Below are 22,581 nucleotides of genomic sequence, written 5' to 3' on the forward strand. Positions count from 1 at the left end.
ATTAGAAACAGACTTTGTTTTCTGTAATTTATCTTTTTATTTGCTGAGCTGTATACATTTTACAAATCAGTGTTCTATCCAGTATGCCAATTCTGTGTTTTTAAATCTATATGTCACAAATAATCAGTTGCACTTCGTCAAAGACCAATGTAATACTTTAAGGCACAGGTTCTCAAACTCGGTCCTCAGGACCCCAAATAGTGCATGTTTTCCAGGTCTCCTCACAAAATCGCAAGTGAAATAATTAGCTCCACCTGTGGATCTGTTAAAATGCGTCAGTGAGTAATGAATACACCTGTGCACCTGTTGAGTGACCTGCAAAACGTGAACTGTGTGGGGTCCTGAGGACCGAGTTTGAGAACCACTGCTTTCTTATTCTTAATAAATGGCAAACCATATCTCCCAACAAATGCATTTTGAAATCGGGCCCATCGAGAGGTAAAAAAAGGGGGTGTGACCCTGGGGAAGGGGGAGTGGCCTTACAGCACCTCCCTCGTTTTTGTCACTCTGTGGTCGTGCCCAGCGTTCCCCGAGCAGTTTAACTGCCTCCAGGCTCTCCTTTTTGCACTGTTTAGATGCCATTAGCATAGGTACGGCATCTATAGTCAGTAGTCACTTGCTGCTCTACTGTGCAGAGCAGTGGTGATCAAATGCTTCTCCAACCTTTCCCCTGCCTGCACGACAGTATGTGGCCCACAGGTGGGACAACAGGACAGTGTCCGAATAGTGGGACTGTGCCGCTGAAATCAAGATGGTTGAGCTATATGGGCAAAGGCAGAGGAGGGGGAGAGGGGTTACCAGTTACCCAGAAACCCCCCGGCCAGTGGCTCAAATCATGACCACAATAGCAGTACTTAAAATTTTTTTTTTACTAGAGCTGCAGCCTCAACATGTAGGGCAGGAAGCATGACGCATCACACTCGCGATGTGATGCATTCCACTGGTCATCTCATGCATGCTGACTTTGGTAATGCCGGTATGCATGGTGATCCCCTCAAAGGACCGCTCTGTCGGTAAGAGCTGCCCTTTGCGGTTGAGGGACTTTTGGGTCTATGACCCAGAAACCCCTCCGGCATCCCTCTGCGCATGCGTAGAAAGACGTGCATGCAGCGGGTTTCACATTTTTCACCTTGCTGCATCCCACCCCTAGTGTTAAGGACAGAACGAAGTTGCTGCGCATGACCAGTGGCAACAGCTTGTCCTACCATGCCTGCTGTGTGCTTGGATCTGAGCGCACTGGACCATTGAGACATGAGAGCAACTGCCAGCAAGAAGATTCAGGCATCTTACTATTAGGGGTGAGCGGGTTCGGTTTTACTCGGATTTACTCGGATCTTTAAACGGCATTTTATTGGCTATCGCCTATCATGTGTTTTTGATAGCCAATATAATAAATCCGAATTTGCGGTAAAGGGGCGATAAGAACCGAGTAAATCCGAGTAAAACCGAACCCGCTCACCCCTACTTACTACGAGGTGAGAGAATGTGTGCATAGAAAGCTCAATTGTGTCTCCTACTGGTTATATGATGTATGTATATTTTTTATGGAATGTTTAACCTTTTCCTAACCACTTATTTTATTTATATCAGATAAATATATTTGATACAGAAAGTTTGTTTTTAAGACTCTCTCCGCTACAGACTATACTATAGACCAGGCGTGGCCAGACTGCTGGACTTGGTGGTCTACTCTAAAGGTTGAAAATCGTTTGTGATCTACTAGTTAGAGACATTTGTGCGTGCAGCAGGTGCAACCGAAAAAGGGGGCATGGCCTTACGGCAAGGGTGTGGGCATTGTCCCGCCAAAATCGGGACTCTTGGGAGGTGTGCTTTTAAAGGGCTCAGAGCCAATGAGACAACAACACACAGGGCACATACACCAAGGCAGGTTACCCAGAAGATTGCCACTAGGCCCTGCAGATAGCCAGCAGCAGCTCCCAACTCTCCCATAAGAAGCACTGGAGGGTCTGTCATCCATCCCAGCACAGGAGATAGACAGCCAAAATATCCCCATCTATTACAGGAGAAGGCTGTTGCAAATAAACCCATGGTTATATAATGGCAGGGGTGTCTCCTGGTAGCATTGCATGTGCTTACCATGTGGTATAGAGAAGGAGTCTATGTGCATACCACCTGGTATAGAGAAGGGGTGCATGCGAATACCCACTGGTATAAAGGAAGGATGCATGTGCATATCCCCTGGTATAGAGAAGAGGCACCAAGCAATATCCAACATCAGCTGCTGCAGCTGGGATGTCACCATGCTCAGTGCCCACCACCCAGCCCCCCATGTGGTTGTCTCTCCTGCTGTGGTTACAGTGACAGGTCTTCACTCTCCACCGCCGGCGGATCCTCCTTTATATGCTCCTCTCCTACACAGCTGAGCAGAGCCAGGTGCCTCTCCTACAGCCAGGGACGGCAGCGCAGAGTTATGTCTCAGCCAATAATAATAATCTGCCTGATTCTTATTGGCTATTGCTGTCACACGTGACAGCTGACAGGGAGAGCCTCAGCTTTAACCAGCTACTGCTTCAGCGCAGCAAGCCAATAATAAACAGCCTGATTCTTATTGGCTGCTCCTGGCTACTGTCCTCAGGCATCTGAGGACAAAAGACAGCCACTGCCAGCATCGCAGACCTGAGTGCTGCGTCTGAAGATGCAGGATCGGATTACCATCGTGACCATCGGTTGCGGGATTGCCCATCTGAATAAGTTTAAGGCTACTAAGAATGGCCGTCTGCTCTCCATAGTGGAGGCTATGTTTTGGGAAACTGTCCCCGTTGCCGAACCCTCCCTGCCCCCAAATGTCTGCAGCATGTAAATCATGCTGATGCTTAGGGGGCATGGCTAGCGATCTCGCAGGACAAGATCTGCATATGCGCAGTACAGATCCTGCAAATGCACAAATTAAAAACCATCAGAGATGTACGCAAACAATTGGGTTTGCGTACATCCCTGAAAAAGTCCCATTGCTCAATAAGAAATGAAGGATGGCTGCCATTTTATATAAAATACACATTCAAGGACATGGGCTCCCATATCTCAATCCTGTGATGTGTTAGAGAAGGAAAGTGATCATTAATGCGATCGCTTTACTTCCTGGTTTAGGGACTGTTCACGCTATTGCGCATGTACGGTCATCAGACCACGTGTGGGCTAGCAGCCATTTTTATTCCTCTCCCAGTAAATTGTGTAGAATGTAGCGATCACTTTAGGTCACCTCCCTGTCTCCATCCTGATATGCCAAGGGATCGCAAACCCCTTCTCAAGTCTTAGTGAGTCCATACACAATTGCGACTGATATCGCACACATTGGTTCACGCATGCACCGTAAGGATTTCAAGACTTCTGCACATTTGCAGTAGCAAAACATAGTTCAACTGCATAAATATCGGCACTTCGCCAATCTCTTAATGAGGCCCTATAGCACTCATTCAGCTTGGTTGACAGGTCTGCGTTCGCACGCAGCTGGTCGATGATTGCAGACTGCGCTTGTGTATGCACCGCAGTGTGCGTGCCGGCTGCTGCAATTGTGAATGCAAACGCAGCGTATACGAAATTGCACGGAGAAATGACTGACAGCAAGTGGAGGTGGAGACAGGGATGGTCGGAGGCATGCCTGTGTGTTTGAACGCCATTACAGGGCGTGCATAATTAAGCCCCAGCGACGGTATACGCAGTCAGAGCTCTACATGGCGACTGGAAGCTTCTCTGGTTGTGTGTCATGTCAGGCTCAAGCACAACTCTGCGTATGGGCCCGATGTTACTCGATGTTATGTTACCAATGTTTTCATTGACTTGCGGATGTATATAATGGGAAGTGGGCGGCTTTATAAGCTGGTGGGCGTCTTGGTATAGTACTGCGATTGTGATGCAATCGCATTCATTTGAATATTTTTGCAAAAGTGCGGGTGTATGCGATTACAGACTTACAATCCAAGCTGAATGATGCCCTATGTTCCAAAGAGCAGTTTCCCTTTTACAGATCCATCTTAGCTCTTTTCTATTGTACAGTATGTAATAGAATTCAGCTACAGTATAGGGTAAAGAAGGGCTGTCGTGATTATACCTTTAGACATTTTTGGAGAGTTCAAATCACAAATAAACTGAATATATTTAGCACAGAAGATGGCTTTAGCAACTCTCTAAAATCCATTACCCCAAAAAGGGCCATAAGTTCATCAGAGTTGCCAAGAGGCATGCGTTCCTTATCATCACCCCAGCAGCACAGAGACACAAGCCTCATTCACCAACAACTCCCCAACAGCACCCAATCACCCTCCCACATTCACTGATAACATCCAGCCAATACAAATCCCTCATCATTAACTACCAACACCCCTGCAACACCCACCCTCATACACTACCAATAGCCCAGCAACACACAATCCCCCTTCATTCACTACAACACCTGAACAGCACCAACTCCCATACACAACCTATGCAGCACCCACCCCTCCTTCTTTATTCAATACCAATACCCCAGCAGCACCCAGACCCCCCTCTCATTCACTATCAACTCCCCAGAATACACTACGAATACCCAGACACTCCCTCATACATACTCTACAAACACAGACACCCCCTCATACACTACCTACACCCAGACACCCCCTCAAACACTACCTACACCCAGACACTCCCTCATACACTACAAACACACAGACACCCCCTCATACACTACCAATACCCAGACACCCCCTCATACATTACCAACACCCAGACACCCCCTCATACACTACCAACACCCAGACACCCCCTCATACACTACCAATACCCAGACACCCCCTCATACACTACCAACATCCAGACACCCCCTCATACACTACCAATACCCAGACACCCTTCATACACTACCAACATCCAGATACCCCCTCATACATTACCAATACCCAGACACGCCCTCATACACTACCAATACCCAGACACCCCCTCATAAAATACCAATACACAGACACCCCCTCATACACTACCAATACACAGACACCCCCTTATACACTACCAAAACCCAGACACCCCCTCTTACACTACCAATACACAGACACCCTCTCATACACTACCAATACCCAGACACCCCCTCATACATTACCAACACCCAGACACCCCCTCATACACTACCAACACCCAGACACCCCCTCATACACTACCAATACCCAGACACCCCCTCATACACTACCAACATCCAGACACCCCCTCATACACTACCAATACCCAGACACCCTTCATACACTACCAACATCCAGATACCCCCTCATACATTACCAATACCCAGACACGCCCTCATACACTACCAATACCCAGACACCCCCTCATAAAATACCAATACACAGACACCCCCTCATACACTACCAATACACAGACACCCCCTTAAACACTACCAAAACCCAGACACCCCCTCTTACACTACTAATACACAGACAACCCCCACATACACTACCAAAACCAAGACACCCCCTCATACACTACCAACACCCAGACACTCCCTCATACACTACCAGTACCCAGACACCCCTTCATACACTACCAATACACAGACACCCCCTCATACACTACCAACACCCAGACACTCACTCATACACTACCAATACCCAGACACCCCCTCATACACTACCAACACCCAGACAGCCCCTCATACACTACCAATACACAGACACTCCCTCATACACTACCAACACCCAGACAACCCCCTCATACACTACCAATACACAGACACCCCCCCATACACTACCATTACCAAGACAACCCCCACAGACACTACCAATACCCAGACATCCCCTCATACACTACCAACACCCAGACACCCCCTCATACACTACCAACACCCAGACACCCCCTCATACAGTACCAGTACCCAGACACCCCCTCATACACTACCAACACAAAGACACCCCCTCATGCACTACCAACACAAAGACACCCTCTCATACACTACCAGCACCCAGACACCCCCTCATAGACTACCAATACCCAGACTCCCCCTTATACACTACCAACACCCAGACACCACCTCATACACTACCAATACCCAGACACTCCCTCATAAACTACCGAGACCCAGACACCTCCTCACACACTACCAATACCCAGACACTCCCTCATACACTACCAACACCCAGACAACCCCCAAATACACTACCAATACCCAGACAACCCCCACATACACTACCAATACCCAGACATCCCCTCATACACTACCAATACCCAGACACCCCCTCATACACTACCAACACCCAGACACCCCCACATACAGTACCAGTATCCAGACACCACCTCATACACTACCAACACAAAGACACCCCCTCATGCACTACCAACACAAAGACACCCGCTCATACACTACCAGCACCCAGACACCCCCTAATACTCTACCAATACCCAGACACCCCCTCATACACTACCAACACCCAGACACCACCTCATACACTACCAATACCCAGACACCCCCTCATACACTACCGACACCCAGACACCCCCTCATACACTACCAATACCCAGACACCCCTTCATACACTACCAACACCCAGACAGCCCCTCATACACTACCAATACACAGCCACCCCCTCATACACTACCAATACCCAGACATCACCTCATACACTACCAACACCCAAACAACCCCTCATACACTACCAATATCAAGACACCCCCTCATACACTACCAATATCCAGACACCCCCTCATACACTACCAACACCCAGACACCCCCTCATACACTACCAATACACAGACACCCTCTCATACACTACCAATACCCGGACAACCCCCACATACACTACCAACACCCAGACACCCCCTCTTACACTACCAATACACAGACACCCTCTCATACACTACCAATACCCGGACAACCCCCACATACACTACCAACACCCAGACACCCCCTCATATACTTCCAATACACAGACACCCACTCATACACTACCAATACCCAGACAACCCCCACATACATTACCAATACCCAAACACCCCCTCATACACTGCCAATACCCAGAAACCCCCTCATACACTACCAACACCTAGACACCCCCTCATACACTACCAACACCCAGATACCCCCTCATACACTACCAATACAAAGACACCCCCTCATACACTACCAACACCAAGACACCCACTCATACACTACCAACACCAAGACACCCCCTCATACACTACCAATACCCAGACACCCACTCATACACTAGCAATACCCAGACACCCCCACATACACTACCAAGACCCAGACAACCCCATCATACACTACCAATACACAGACACCCCCTCAAACACTACCAATACCCAGACCACCCCCAAATACACTACCAATACCCAGACACCCCCTCATACACTAGCAATACCCAGACACCCCCTCATACACTACCAACACAAAGACACCCCCTCATACACTACCAATACACAGACACCCCCTCATACACTACCAACACAAAGACACCCCCTCATACACTATCAATAGCCAGATACCCCCTCATACACTACCAACACCCAGACACCCCCTCATACACTACCAACACAAAGACACCCCCTCATACACTACCAATACCCAGACACCCCCACGTACACTACCAATACCCAGACACCCCCTCATACTCTACCAACACCCAGACACCCCCTCATACACTACCAATACCCAGACACCCCCTCATACACTACCAATACACAGACACCCCCTCATACACTACCAACACCCAGACAACCCCCATACACTACCAACACCCAGACACCCCCTCATACACTACCAATACCGAGACACCCCCTCACACACTACCAATGCCCAGACACCCCCTCATACACTGCCATCACCCAGACACCACCTCATAAACTACCAACACCCAGACACCCCCTCATACACTACCAACACCCAGACACCCCCTCATACACTATCAATACCCAGACAACCCCCACATACACTACCATTACCCAGATACCCCCTCATAAACTACCTACACCCAGACACCCCCTCATACACTACCAGCACCCAGACACCCCCTCATACACTACCAACACCCAGACACCCCCTCATACACTACCAATACACAGACAGCCACTCATACACTACCAATACCCAGACAACCCCTCATACACTACCAACACCCAGACACCCCCTCATACACTACCAACACCCAGACACCCCCTCATATACTACTAACACCCAGACACCCCCTCATACACTACCAATACAACAACACCCCCACATACACTACCAATACACAGACATCCCCACATACACTACCAACACCCAGACACCCCCACATACACTACCACCACCCAGACACCCCCACATACACTACCACCACCCAGACACCCCCTCATACACTACCAATACAAAGACACCCCCCTCATACACTGCCAATAACAGGTACCCCCTCGTACACTACCAACACCCAGACACCCCCATATCACTACTAACCCAGACACCCCCTGATACACTACCAATACAAAGACACCCCCTCATACACTGCCAATAACAGGTACGCCCTCATACACTACCAACACAAAGACACCCCCTCATACACTACCAATAGCCAGACACCCCCTCATACACTACCAACACCCAGACACCCCCTCATACACTACCAATACCCAGACACCCCCTCATACACTACCAATAACCAGACACCCCCTCATACACTACCAATACACAGACACCCTCTCATACACTACCAACACCCAGACAACCCCTCATACACTACCAACACCCAGACTCCCTCTCATACACTACCAATACCCAGACACCCCCTCACACACTTCCAACGCCCAGACACCCCTTCATACACTGCCATCATCCAGACACCACCTCATACACTACCAACACCCAGACACCCCCTCATACACTACCAAAACCCAGACACCCCCTCATACACTACCAATACCCAGACAACCCCCACATACACTACCAATACCCAGACACCCCCTCATACACTAGCAATACCCAGACACCCCCTCATACACTACCAACACCCAGACACCCCCTCATACACTACCAACACAAAGACACCCCCTCATACACTACCAATACACAGACACCCCCTCATACACTACCAACACAAAGACAACCCCTCATACACTATCAATAGCCAGATACTCCCTCATACACTACCAACACCCAGACACCCCCTCATACACTGCCAACACAAAGACACCCCCTCATACACTACCAATACCCAGACACCCCCACGTACACTACCAATACCCAGACACCCCCTCATACTCTACCAACACCCAGACACCCCCTCATACACTACCAATACAAAGACAGCCCCTCATACACTACCAATACACAGACACCCCCTCATACACTACCAACACCCAGACAACCCCTCATACACTACCAACACTCAGACACCCCCTCATACACTACCAATACCGAGACACCCCCTCACACATTACCAATGCCCAGACACCCCCTCATACACTTTGCCATCAACCAGACACCACCTCATAAACTACCAACACCCAGACACCCCCTCATACACTACAAACACCCAGACACCCCCTCATATGCTATCAATACCCAGACAACCCCCACATACACTACCATTACCCAGATACCCCCTCATAAACTACCTACACCCAGACACCCCCTCATACACTACCAGCACCCAGACCGCCCTCATACACTACCAACACCCAGACACCCCCTCATACACTACCAATACACAGACAGCCACTCATACACTACCAATACCCAGACAACCCCTCATACACTACCAACACCCAGACACCCCCTCATACACTACCAACACCCAGACACCCCCTCATATACTACTAACACCCAGACACCCCCTCATACACTACCAATACAACGACACCCCCACATACACTACCAATACACAGACATCCCCACATACACTACCAACACCCAGACACCCCCACATACACTAAAACCTCCACCCAGACACCCCCGCATACACTACCACCACCCAGACACCCCCTCATACACTACCAATACAAAGACACCCCCGTCATACACTGCCAATAACAGGTACCCCCTCGTACACTACCAACACCCAGACACCCCCATATCACTAATAACCCAGACACCCCCTCATACACTACCAATACAAAGACACCCCCTCATACACTACCAATAGCCAGACACCCCCTCATACACTAGAAACACCCAGACACCACCTCATACACTGCCAATACCCAGACACCCCCTCATACACTACCAATAACCAGACACCCCCTCATACACTACCAATACACAGACACCCCCTCATACACTACCAATAGCCAGACACCCCCTCATACACTAGAAACACACAGACACCACCTCATACACTGCCAATACCCAGACACCCCCTCATACACTACCAATAACCAGACACCCCCTCATACACTACCAATACACAGACACCCCCTCATACACTACCAACACCCACACAACCCCTCATACACTACCAACACCCAGACACCCTCTCATACACTACCAATACCCAGACACCCCCTCACACACTTCCAATGCCCAGACACCCCCTCATACACTGCCATCACCCAGACACCACCTCATACACTACCAACATCCAGACACCCCCTCATACACTACCAATACCAAGACACCCTTCATACACTACCAACATCCAGATACCCCCTCATACATTACCAATACCCAGACACGCCCTCATACACTACCAATACCCAGACACCCCCTCATAAAATACCAATACACAGACACCCCCTCATACACTACCAATACACAGACACCCCCTTATACACTACCAATACCCAGACACCCACTCACACACTACCAATGCCCAGACACCCCCTCATACACTGCCATCACCCAGACACCACCTAATACACTACCAACACCCAGACACCCCCTCATACACTACCAATACCCAGACAGCCCCCACATACGCTACCATTACCCAGATACCCCCTCATACACTACCTACACCCAGACACCCCCTCATACACTATCAATAGCCAGATACCCCCTCATACACTACCAACACCCAGACACCCCCTCATACACTACCAACACAAAGACACCCCCTCATACACTACCAATACCCAGACACCCCCACGTACACTACCAATACCCAGACACCCCCTCATACTCTACCAACACCCAGACACCCCCTCATACACTACCAATACCCAGACACCCCCTCATACACTACCAATAAACAGACACCCCCTCATACACTACCAACACCCAGACAACCCCCATACACTACCAACACCCAGACACCCCCTCATACACTACCAATACCGAGACACCCCCTCACACACTACCAATGCCCAGACACCCCCTCATACACTGCCATCACCCAGACACCACCTCATAAACTACCAACACCCAGACACCCCCTCATACACTACCAACACCCAGACACCCCCTCATACACTATCAATACCCAGACAACCCCCACATACACTACCATTACCCAGATACCCCCTCATAAACTACCTACACCCAGACACCCCCTCATACACTACCAGCACCCAGACACCCCCTCATACACTACCAACACCCAGACACCCCCTCATACACTACCAATACACAGACAGCCACTCATACACTACCAATACCCAGACAACCCCTCATACACTACCAACACCCAGACACCCCCTCATACACTACCAACACCCAGACACCCCCTCATATACTACTAACACCCAGACACCCCCTCATACACTACCAATACAACAACACCCCCACATACACTACCAATACACAGACATCCCCACATACACTACCAACACCCAGACACCCCCACATACACTACCACCACCCAGACACCCCCACATACACTACCACCACCCAGACACCCCCTCATACACTACCAATACAAAGACACCCCCCTCATACACTGCCAATAACAGGTACCCCCTCGTACACTACCAACACCCAGACACCCCCATATCACTACTAACCCAGACACCCCCTGATACACTACCAATACAAAGACACCCCCTCATACACTGCCAATAACAGGTACGCCCTCATACACTACCAACACAAAGACACCCCCTCATACACTACCAATAGCCAGACACCCCCTCATACACTACCAACACCCAGACACCCCCTCATACACTACCAATACCCAGACACCCCCTCATACACTACCAATAACCAGACACCCCCTCATACACTACCAATACACAGACACCCCCTCATACACTACCAACACCCAGACAACCCCTCATACACTACCAACACCCAGACTCCCTCTCATACACTACCAATACCCAGACACCCCCTCACACACTTCCAACGCCCAGACACCCCTTCATACACTGCCATCATCCAGACACCACCTCATACACTACCAACACTCAGACACCCCCTCATACACTACCAAAACCCAGACACCCCCTCATACACTACCAATACCCAGACAACCCCCACATACACTACCAATACCCAGACACCCCCTCATACACTAGCAATACCCAGACACCCCCTCATACACTACCAACACCCAGACACCCCCTCATACACTACCAACACAAAGACACCCCCTCATACACTACCAATACACAGACACCCCCTCATACACTACCAACACAAAGACAACCCCTCATACACTATCAATAGCCAGATACTACCTCATACACTACCAACACCCAGACACCCCCTCATACACTGCCAACACAAAGACACCCCCTCATACACTACCAATACCCAGACACCCCCACGTACACTACCAATACCCAGACACCCCCTCATACTCTACCAACTCCCAGACACCCCCTCATACACTACCAATACAAAGACAGCCCCTCATACACTACCAATACACAGACACCCCCTCATACACTACCAACACTCAGACACCCCCTCATACACTACCAATACCGAGACACCCCCTCACACATTACCAATGCCCAGACACCCCCTCATACACTTTGCCATCAACCAGACACCACCTCATAAACTACCAACACCCAGACACCCCCTCATACACTACAAACACCCAGACACCCCCTCATATGCTATCAATACCCAGACAACCCCCACATACACTACCATTACCCAGATACCCCCTCATAAACTACCTACACCCAGACACCCCCTCATACACTACCAGCACCCAGACCGCCCTCATACACTACCAACACCCAGACACCCCCTCATACACTACCAATACACAGACAGCCACTCATACACTACCAATACCCAGACAACCCCTCATACACTACCAACACCCAGACACCCCCTCATACACTACCAACACCCAGACACCCCCTGATATACTACTAACACCCAGACACCCCCTCATACACTACCAATACAACGACACCCCCACATACACTACCAATACACAGACATCCCCACATACACTACCAACACCCAGACACCCCCACATACACTAAGACCACCACCCAGACACCCCCGCGTACACTACCACCACCCAGACACCCCCTCATACACTACCAATACAAAGACACCCCCGTCATACACTGCCAATAACAGGTACCCCCTCGTACACTACCAACACCCAGACACCCCCATATCACTAATAACCCAGACACCCCCTCATACACTACCAATACAAAGACACCCCCTCATACACTACCAATAGCCAGACACCCCCTCATACACTAGAAACACCCAGACACCACCTCATACACTGCCAATACCCAGACACCCCCTCATACACTACCAATAACCAGACACCCCCTCATACACTACCAATACACAGACACCCCCTCATACACTACCAATAGCCAGACACCCCCTCATACACTAGAAACACACAGACACCACCTCATACACTGCCAATACCCAGACACCCCCTCATACACTACCAATAACCAGACACCCCCTCATACACTACCAATACACAGACACCCCCTCATACACTACCAACACCCACACAACCCCTCATACACTACCAACACCCAGACACCCTCTCATACACTACCAATACCCAGACACCCCCTCACACACTTCCAATGCCCAGACACCCCCTCATACACTGCCATCACCCAGACACCACCTCATACACTACCAACATCCAGACACCCCCTCATACACTACCAATACCAAGACACCCTTCATACACTACCAACATCCAGATACCCCCTCATACATTACCAATACCCAGACACGCCCTCATACACTACCAATACCCAGACACCCCCTCATAAAATACCAATACACAGACACCCCCTCATACACTACCAATACACAGACACCCCCTTATACACTACCAATACCCAGACACCCACTCACACACTACCAATGCCCAGACACCCCCTCATACACTGCCATCACCCAGACACCACCTCATACACTACCAACACCCAGACACCCCCTCATACACTACCAATACCCAGACAGCCCCCACATACGCTACCATTACCCAGATACCCCCTCATACACTACCTACACCCAGACACCCCCTCATACACTACCAACACCCAGACACCCCCTCATACACTACCAACACCCAGACACCCCCTCGTACACTACCAATACACAGACAGCCACTCATACACTACCAATACCCAGACAACCCCCACATACACTACCAATACCCAGACACCCCCTCATACACTACCAACACCCAGACACCCCCTCATACACTACCAACACCCAGACACTCCCTCATACACTACTAACACCAAGACACCCCCTCATACACTACCAATACAACGACACCCCCACATACACTACCAATACGCAGACATCCCCACATACACTACCAACACCCAGACACCCCCACATACACTACCACCACCCAGACACCCCCTCGTACACTACCAATACAAAGACACCCCCCTCATACACTGCCAATAACAGGTACAACCTCGTACACTACCAACACCCAGACATCCCCATATCACTACTAACCCAGACACCCCCTCATACACTACCAATACAACGACACCCCCACATACACTACCAATACACAGACATCCCCACATACACTACCAACACCCAGACACCCCCACATACACTACCACTACCCAGACACCCCCTCATACACTACCAATACAAAGACACCCCCTTATACACTGCCAATAACAGGCACCCCCTCATACACTACAAATGAATTAATGATCCTGGCGCTGATCAACCATATAATAAAATTAGATACATGCAATTAACTTTACTGATTAATGTAGAGCAGCAAGTCTTCAAAATTGGGATATGGGGACTGCGCTAATCATGCTCTTATTGTGAGACAGCAGAATCCACACATATATAAAGATCAGTCATGGCTCCAAGAAAAAATTATATATGTATATACAGTAAATTTCTTTATTCTATAAATGATTCATATATCAAGTATAAAACACTTTACTCAATTAAAAAATAAATAAAAAGCATATATATATACCTCTATGAAAACAATGTTACCCTAATGTATATTATTATCTGTATTGAGACATTGCTCATAAATGAAACACATTAGAATATTATGAACATTTAGAGTCAATATTAAACCTTTAGCACCCAGTCCTGGGTATCACTCCAATTTGGATTCCCTTAATAATGTCCAACATTGTTTTCAAGAGGTATATATATGCTTTTTATTTATTTTTTATTGTGAGTAAAGTGTTTTTTACTTGATATATGAATCATTTATAGAATAAAGAAATTTATATACATATATAATTTTTTCTTGGAGCCATGACTGATCTTTATATATGTGTGGATTATGCTGTCTCACAATAAGAGTATGATTAGCGCAGTCTGAGTTTCATTTACCCCCTCATACACTACCAATACCCAGACACCCCCTCATACACTACCAATACCCAGACAACCCCCACATATACTACCAATACCCAGACACCCCCTCATACACTACCAATGCCTAGACAACCCCCACATATACTACCAATACCCAGACACCCTCTCATACACTACCAATACCCAGACACCCCCTCATTTCACTACCAACACCCAGACACCCCCTCATACACTACTAATACCCAGACACCCCTCATACACTACCAATACCCAGACACCCCCTCATACACTACCAACACCCAGACACCCCCTCATATACTACCAATACCCAGACACCCCCTCATACACTACCAATACCCAGACAACCCCCACATACAATACCAACACCCAGACAACCCCCACATACACTACCAATACACAGACACCCCCTCATACACTACCAACACCCAGACACCCTCTCATGCACTACCAATACCCAGACAACCCCCACATACAGTACCATTACCCAGACACCCCCTCATATTCTACCAACACCCAGACAACCCCCACATATACTACCAATACCCAGACACCCTCTCATATACTACCAATACCCAGACACCCCCTCATTTCTCTACCAACACCCAGACACCCCCTCAAACACTACTAATACCCAGACACCCCCTCATACACTACTAATACCCAGACACCCCCTCATACACTACCAACACCCAGACACCCCCTCATATACTACCAATACCCAGACACCCCTCATACACTACCAATACCCAGACAACCCCCACATACAATACCAACACCTAGACAACCCTCACATACACTACCAATACACAGACACCCCCTCATACACTACCAACACCCAGACACTCCCTCATACACTACCAACACCCAGACACCCCCACATACACTACCAACACCCAGACAACCCCATCATACACTACTAATACCCAGACACCCCCTCATACACTACCAATACGACACCCCCACATACACTACCAATACACAGACATCCCCACATACACTACCAACACCCAGACACCCCCACATACACTACCACCACCCAGACACCCCCACATACACTACCACCACCCAGACTCCCCCTCATACACTACCAATACAAAGAAACCCCCCTCGTACACTGCCAATAACAGGTACCCCCTTGTACACTACCAACACCAAGACACCCCCATATCACTACTAACCCAGACACCCCCTGATACACTACCAATTCAAAGACACCCCCTCATACACTGCCAATAACAGGTACCCCCTCATACATTACCAACACAAAGACACCCCCTCATACACTACCAATAGCCAGACACCCCCTCATACGCTACCAACACCCAGACACCCCCTCATACACTACCAATACCCAGACACCCCCTCATACACTACCAATAACCAGACACCCCCTCATACACTACCAATACACAGACACCCCCTTATACACTACCAACACCCAGACAACCCCTCATACACTACCAACACCCAGACACCCTCTCATACACTACCAATACCCAGACACCCCCTCACACACTTCCAATGCCCAGACACCCCTTCATACACTGCCATCACCCAGACACCACCTCATACACTACCAACACCCAGACACCCCCTCATACACTACCAAAACCCAGACACCCCCTCATACACTACCAATACCCAGACAACCCCCACATACACTACCAATACCCAGACACCCCCTCATACACTAGCAATACCCAGACACCCCCTCATACATTACCAACACCCAGACACCCCCTCATACACTACCAACACAAAGACACCCCCTAATACACTACCAATACACAGACACCCCCTCATACACTACCAACACAAAGACACCCCCTCATACACTATCAATAGCCAGATACTCCCTCATACACTACCAACACCCAGACACCCCCTCATACACTACCAATACCGAGACACCCCCTCACACATTACCAATGCCCAGACACCCCCTCATACACTGCCATCACCCAGACACCACCTCATAAACTACCAACACCCAGACACCCCCTCATACACTACAAACACCCAGACACCCCCTCATACACTATCAATACCCAGACAACCCCCACATACACTACCATTACCCAGATACCCCCTCATAAACTACCTACACCCAGACACCCCCTCATCCACTACCAGCACCCAGACACCCCCTCATACACTACCAACACCCAGACACCCCCTCATACACTACCAATACACAGACAGCCACTCATACACTACCAATACCCAGACAACCCCTCATACACTACCAACACCCAGACACCCCCTCATACACTACCAACACCCAGACACCCCCTCATATACTACTAACACCCAGACACCCCCTCATACACTACCAATACAACGACACCCCCACATACACTACCAATACACAGACATCCCCACATACACTACCAACACCCAGACACCCCCACATACACTACCACCACCCAGACACCCCCACATACACTACCACCACCCAGACACCCCCTCATACACTACCAATACAAAGACACCCCCGTCATACACTGCAAATAACAGGTACCCCCTCGTACACTACCAACACCCAGACACCCCCATATCACTACTAACCCAGACACCCCTCATACACTACCAATACAAAGACACCCCCTCATACACTGCCAATAACAGGTACCCCCTCATACACTACCAACACAAAGACACCCCCTCATACACTACCAATAGCCAGACACCCCCTCATACACTAGCAACACCCAGACACCACCTCATACACTGCCAATACCCAGACACCCCCTCATACACTACCAATAACCAGACACCCCCTCATACACTACCAATACACAGACACCCCCTCATACACTACCAACACCCAGACAACCCCTCATACACTACCAACACCCAGACACCCTCTCATAGACTACCAATACCCAGACACCCCCTCACACACTTCCAACGCCCAGACACCCCCTCATACACTGCCATCACCCAGACACCACCTCATACACTACCAACACCCAGACACCCCCTCATACACTACCAAAACCCAGACACCCCCTCATACGCTACCAATACCCAGAAAACCCCCACATACACTACCATTACCCAGATACCCCCTCATACACTACCTACACCCAGACACCCCCTCATATACTACCAACACCCAGACACCCCCTCATACACTACCAATAGCCAGACACCCCCTCATACGCTACCAACACCCAGACACCCCCTCATACACTACCAATACCCAGACACCCCCTCATACACTACCAATAACCAGACACCCCCTCATACACTACCAATACACAGACACCCCCTCATACACTACCAACACCCAGACAACCCCTCATACACTACCAACACCCAGACACCCTCTCATACACTACCAATACCCAGACACCCTCTCACACACTTCCAATGCCCAGACACCCCTTCATACACTGCCATCACCCAGACACCCCCTCATACACTACCAACACCCAGACACCCCCTCATACACCACCAAAACCCAGACACCCCCTCATACACTACCAATACCCAGACAACCCCCACATACACTACCAATACCCAGACACCCCCTCATACACTAGCAATACCCAGACACCCCCTCATACACTACCAACACCCAGACACCCCCTCATACACTACCAACACAAAGACACCCCCTAATACACTACCAATACACAGACACCCCCTCATACACTACCAACACAAAGACACCCCCTCATACACTATCAATAGCCAGATACTCCCTCATACACTACCAACACCCAGACACCCCCTCATACACTACCAATACCGAGACACCCCCTCATACACTACCAATACACAGACAGCCCCTCATACACTACCAATACACAGACACCCCCTCATACACTACCAACACCCAGACAACCCCTCATACACTACCAACACCCAGACACCCCCTCATGCACTACCAATACCGAGACACCCCCTCACACATTACCAATGCCCAGACACCCCCTCATACACTGCCATCACCCAGACACCACCTCATAAACTACCAACACCCAGACACCCCCTCATACACTACAAACACCCAGACACCCCCTCATACACTATCAATACCCAGACAACCCCCACATACACTACCATTACCCAGATACCCCCTCATAAACTACCTACACCCAGACACCCCCTCATCCACTACCAGCACCCAGACACCCCCTCATACACTACCAACACCCAGACACCCCCTCATACACTACCAATACACAGACAGCCACTCATACACTACCAATACCCAGACAACCCCTCATACACTACCAACACCCAGACACCCCCTCATACACTACCAACACCCAGACACCCCCTCATATACTACTAACACCCAGACACCCCCTCATACACTACCAATACAACGACACCCCCACATACACTACCAATACACAGACATCCCCACATACACTACCAACACCCAGACACCCCCACATACACTACCACCACCCAGACACCCCCACATACACTACCACCACCCAGACACCCCATCATACATTACCAATACAAAGACACCCCCGTCATACACTGCCAATAACAGGTATCCCCTCGTACACTACCAACACCCAGACACCCCCATATCACTACTAACCCAGACACCCCCTCATACACTACCAATACAAAGACACCCCCTCATACACTGCCAATAACAGGTACCCCCTCATACACTACCAACACAAAGACACCCCCTCATACACTACCAATAGCCAGACACCCCCTCATACACTAGCAACACCCAGACACCACCTCATACACTGCCAATACCCAGACACCCCCTCATACACTACCAATAACCAGACACCCCCTCATACACTACCAATACACAGACACCCCCTCATACACTACCAACACCCAGACAACCCCTCATACACTACCAACACCCAGACACCCTCTCATACACTACCAATACCCAGACACCCCCTCACACACTTCCAACGCCCAGACACCCCCTCATACACTGCCATCACCCAGACACCACCTCATACACTACCAACACCCAGACACCCCCTCATACACTACCAATACCCAGACACCCCCTCATACGCTACCAATACCCAGAAAACCCCCACATACACTACCATTACCCAGATACCCCCTCATACACTACCTACACCCAGACACCCCCTCATATACTACCAACACCCAGACACCCCCTCATACACTACCAATAGCCAGACACCCCCTCATACGCTACCAACACCCAGACACCCCCTCATACACTACCAATACCCAGACACCCCCTCATACACTACCAACACCCAGACACCCCCTCATATACTACCAATACCCAGACACCCCCTCATACACTACCAATACCCAGACAACCCCCACATACAATACCAACACCCAGACAACCCCCACATACACTACCAATACACAGACACCCCCTCATACACTACCAACACCCAGACACCCCCTCATACACTACCAACACCCAGACACCCCCACATACACTACCAACACCCAGACACCCCCTCATACACTACCAAAACCCAGACACCCCCTCATACACTACCAATACCCAGACACCCTCTCATGCACTACCAATACCCAGACAACCCCCACATACACTACCATTACCCAGACACCCCCTCATATTCTACCAACACCCAGACAACCCCCACATATACTACCAATACCCAGACACCCTCTCATATACTACCAATACCCAGACACCCCCTCATTTCACTACCAACACCCAGACACCCCCTCATACACTACTAATACCCAGACACCCCCTCATACACTACCAATACCCAGACACCCCCTCATACACTACCAACACCCAGACACCCCCTCATATACTACCAATACCCAGACGCCCCTCATACACTACCAATACCCAGACAACCCCCACATACAATACCAACACCCAGACAACCCTCACATACACTACCAATACACAGACACCCCCTCATACACTACCAACACCCAGACACTCCCTCATACACTACCAACACACAGACACCCCCACATACACTACCAACACCCAGACAACTCCTTCATACACTACCAATACCCAGACACCCCCTCATACACAACCAATACCCAGACACCCCGTCATACACTACCAACACCCAGATACCCTCCCATGCACTACCAATACCCAGACAACCCCCACATACACTACCATTATTCAGACACCCCCTCATACTCTACCAACACCCAGGCACCCCCACAAACACTACCAACACCCAGACACCCTCTCATGCACTTCCAATACACAGACACCCCCTCATGCATTACCAACACCCAGACACCCCGATATCACTACTAACCCAGACACCCCCTCATACACTACCAATACAAAGACACCCCCTCATATACTGCCAATAACAGGTACCCCCTCATACACTACCAACACAAAGACACCCCCTCATACACTACCAACACCCAGACACCCCCTCATACACTACCAATACCCAGACACCCCCTCATTCACTACCAATAACCAGACACCCCCTCATACACTACCAATACACAGACACCCCCACATACACTACCAACACCCAGACAACCCCTCATACACTACCAACACCCAGACACCCTCTCATACACTACCAATACCCAGACACCCCCTCACACACTTCCAACGCCCAGACACCCCCTCATACACTGCCATCACCCAGACACCACCTCATACACTACCAACACCCAGACACCCCCTCATACACTACCAAAACCCGGACACCCCCTCATACACTACCAATACCCAGACAACCCCCACATACACTACCAATACCCAGACACCCCCTCATACACTAGCAATACCCAGACACCGCCTCATACACTACCAACACCCAGACACCCCCTCATACACTACCAACACAAAGACACCCCGTCATACACTACCAATACACAGACACCCCCTCTTACACTACCAACACAAAGACACCCCCTCATACACTATCAATAGCCAGATA

The sequence above is a fragment of the Taudactylus pleione genome, unplaced genomic scaffold (assembly GCF_031769625.1).
Source record: "Taudactylus pleione unplaced genomic scaffold, aTauple2 ptg000032l, whole genome shotgun sequence".
NCBI classification, from domain to species: domain Eukaryota; kingdom Metazoa; phylum Chordata; class Amphibia; order Anura; family Myobatrachidae; genus Taudactylus; species Taudactylus pleione.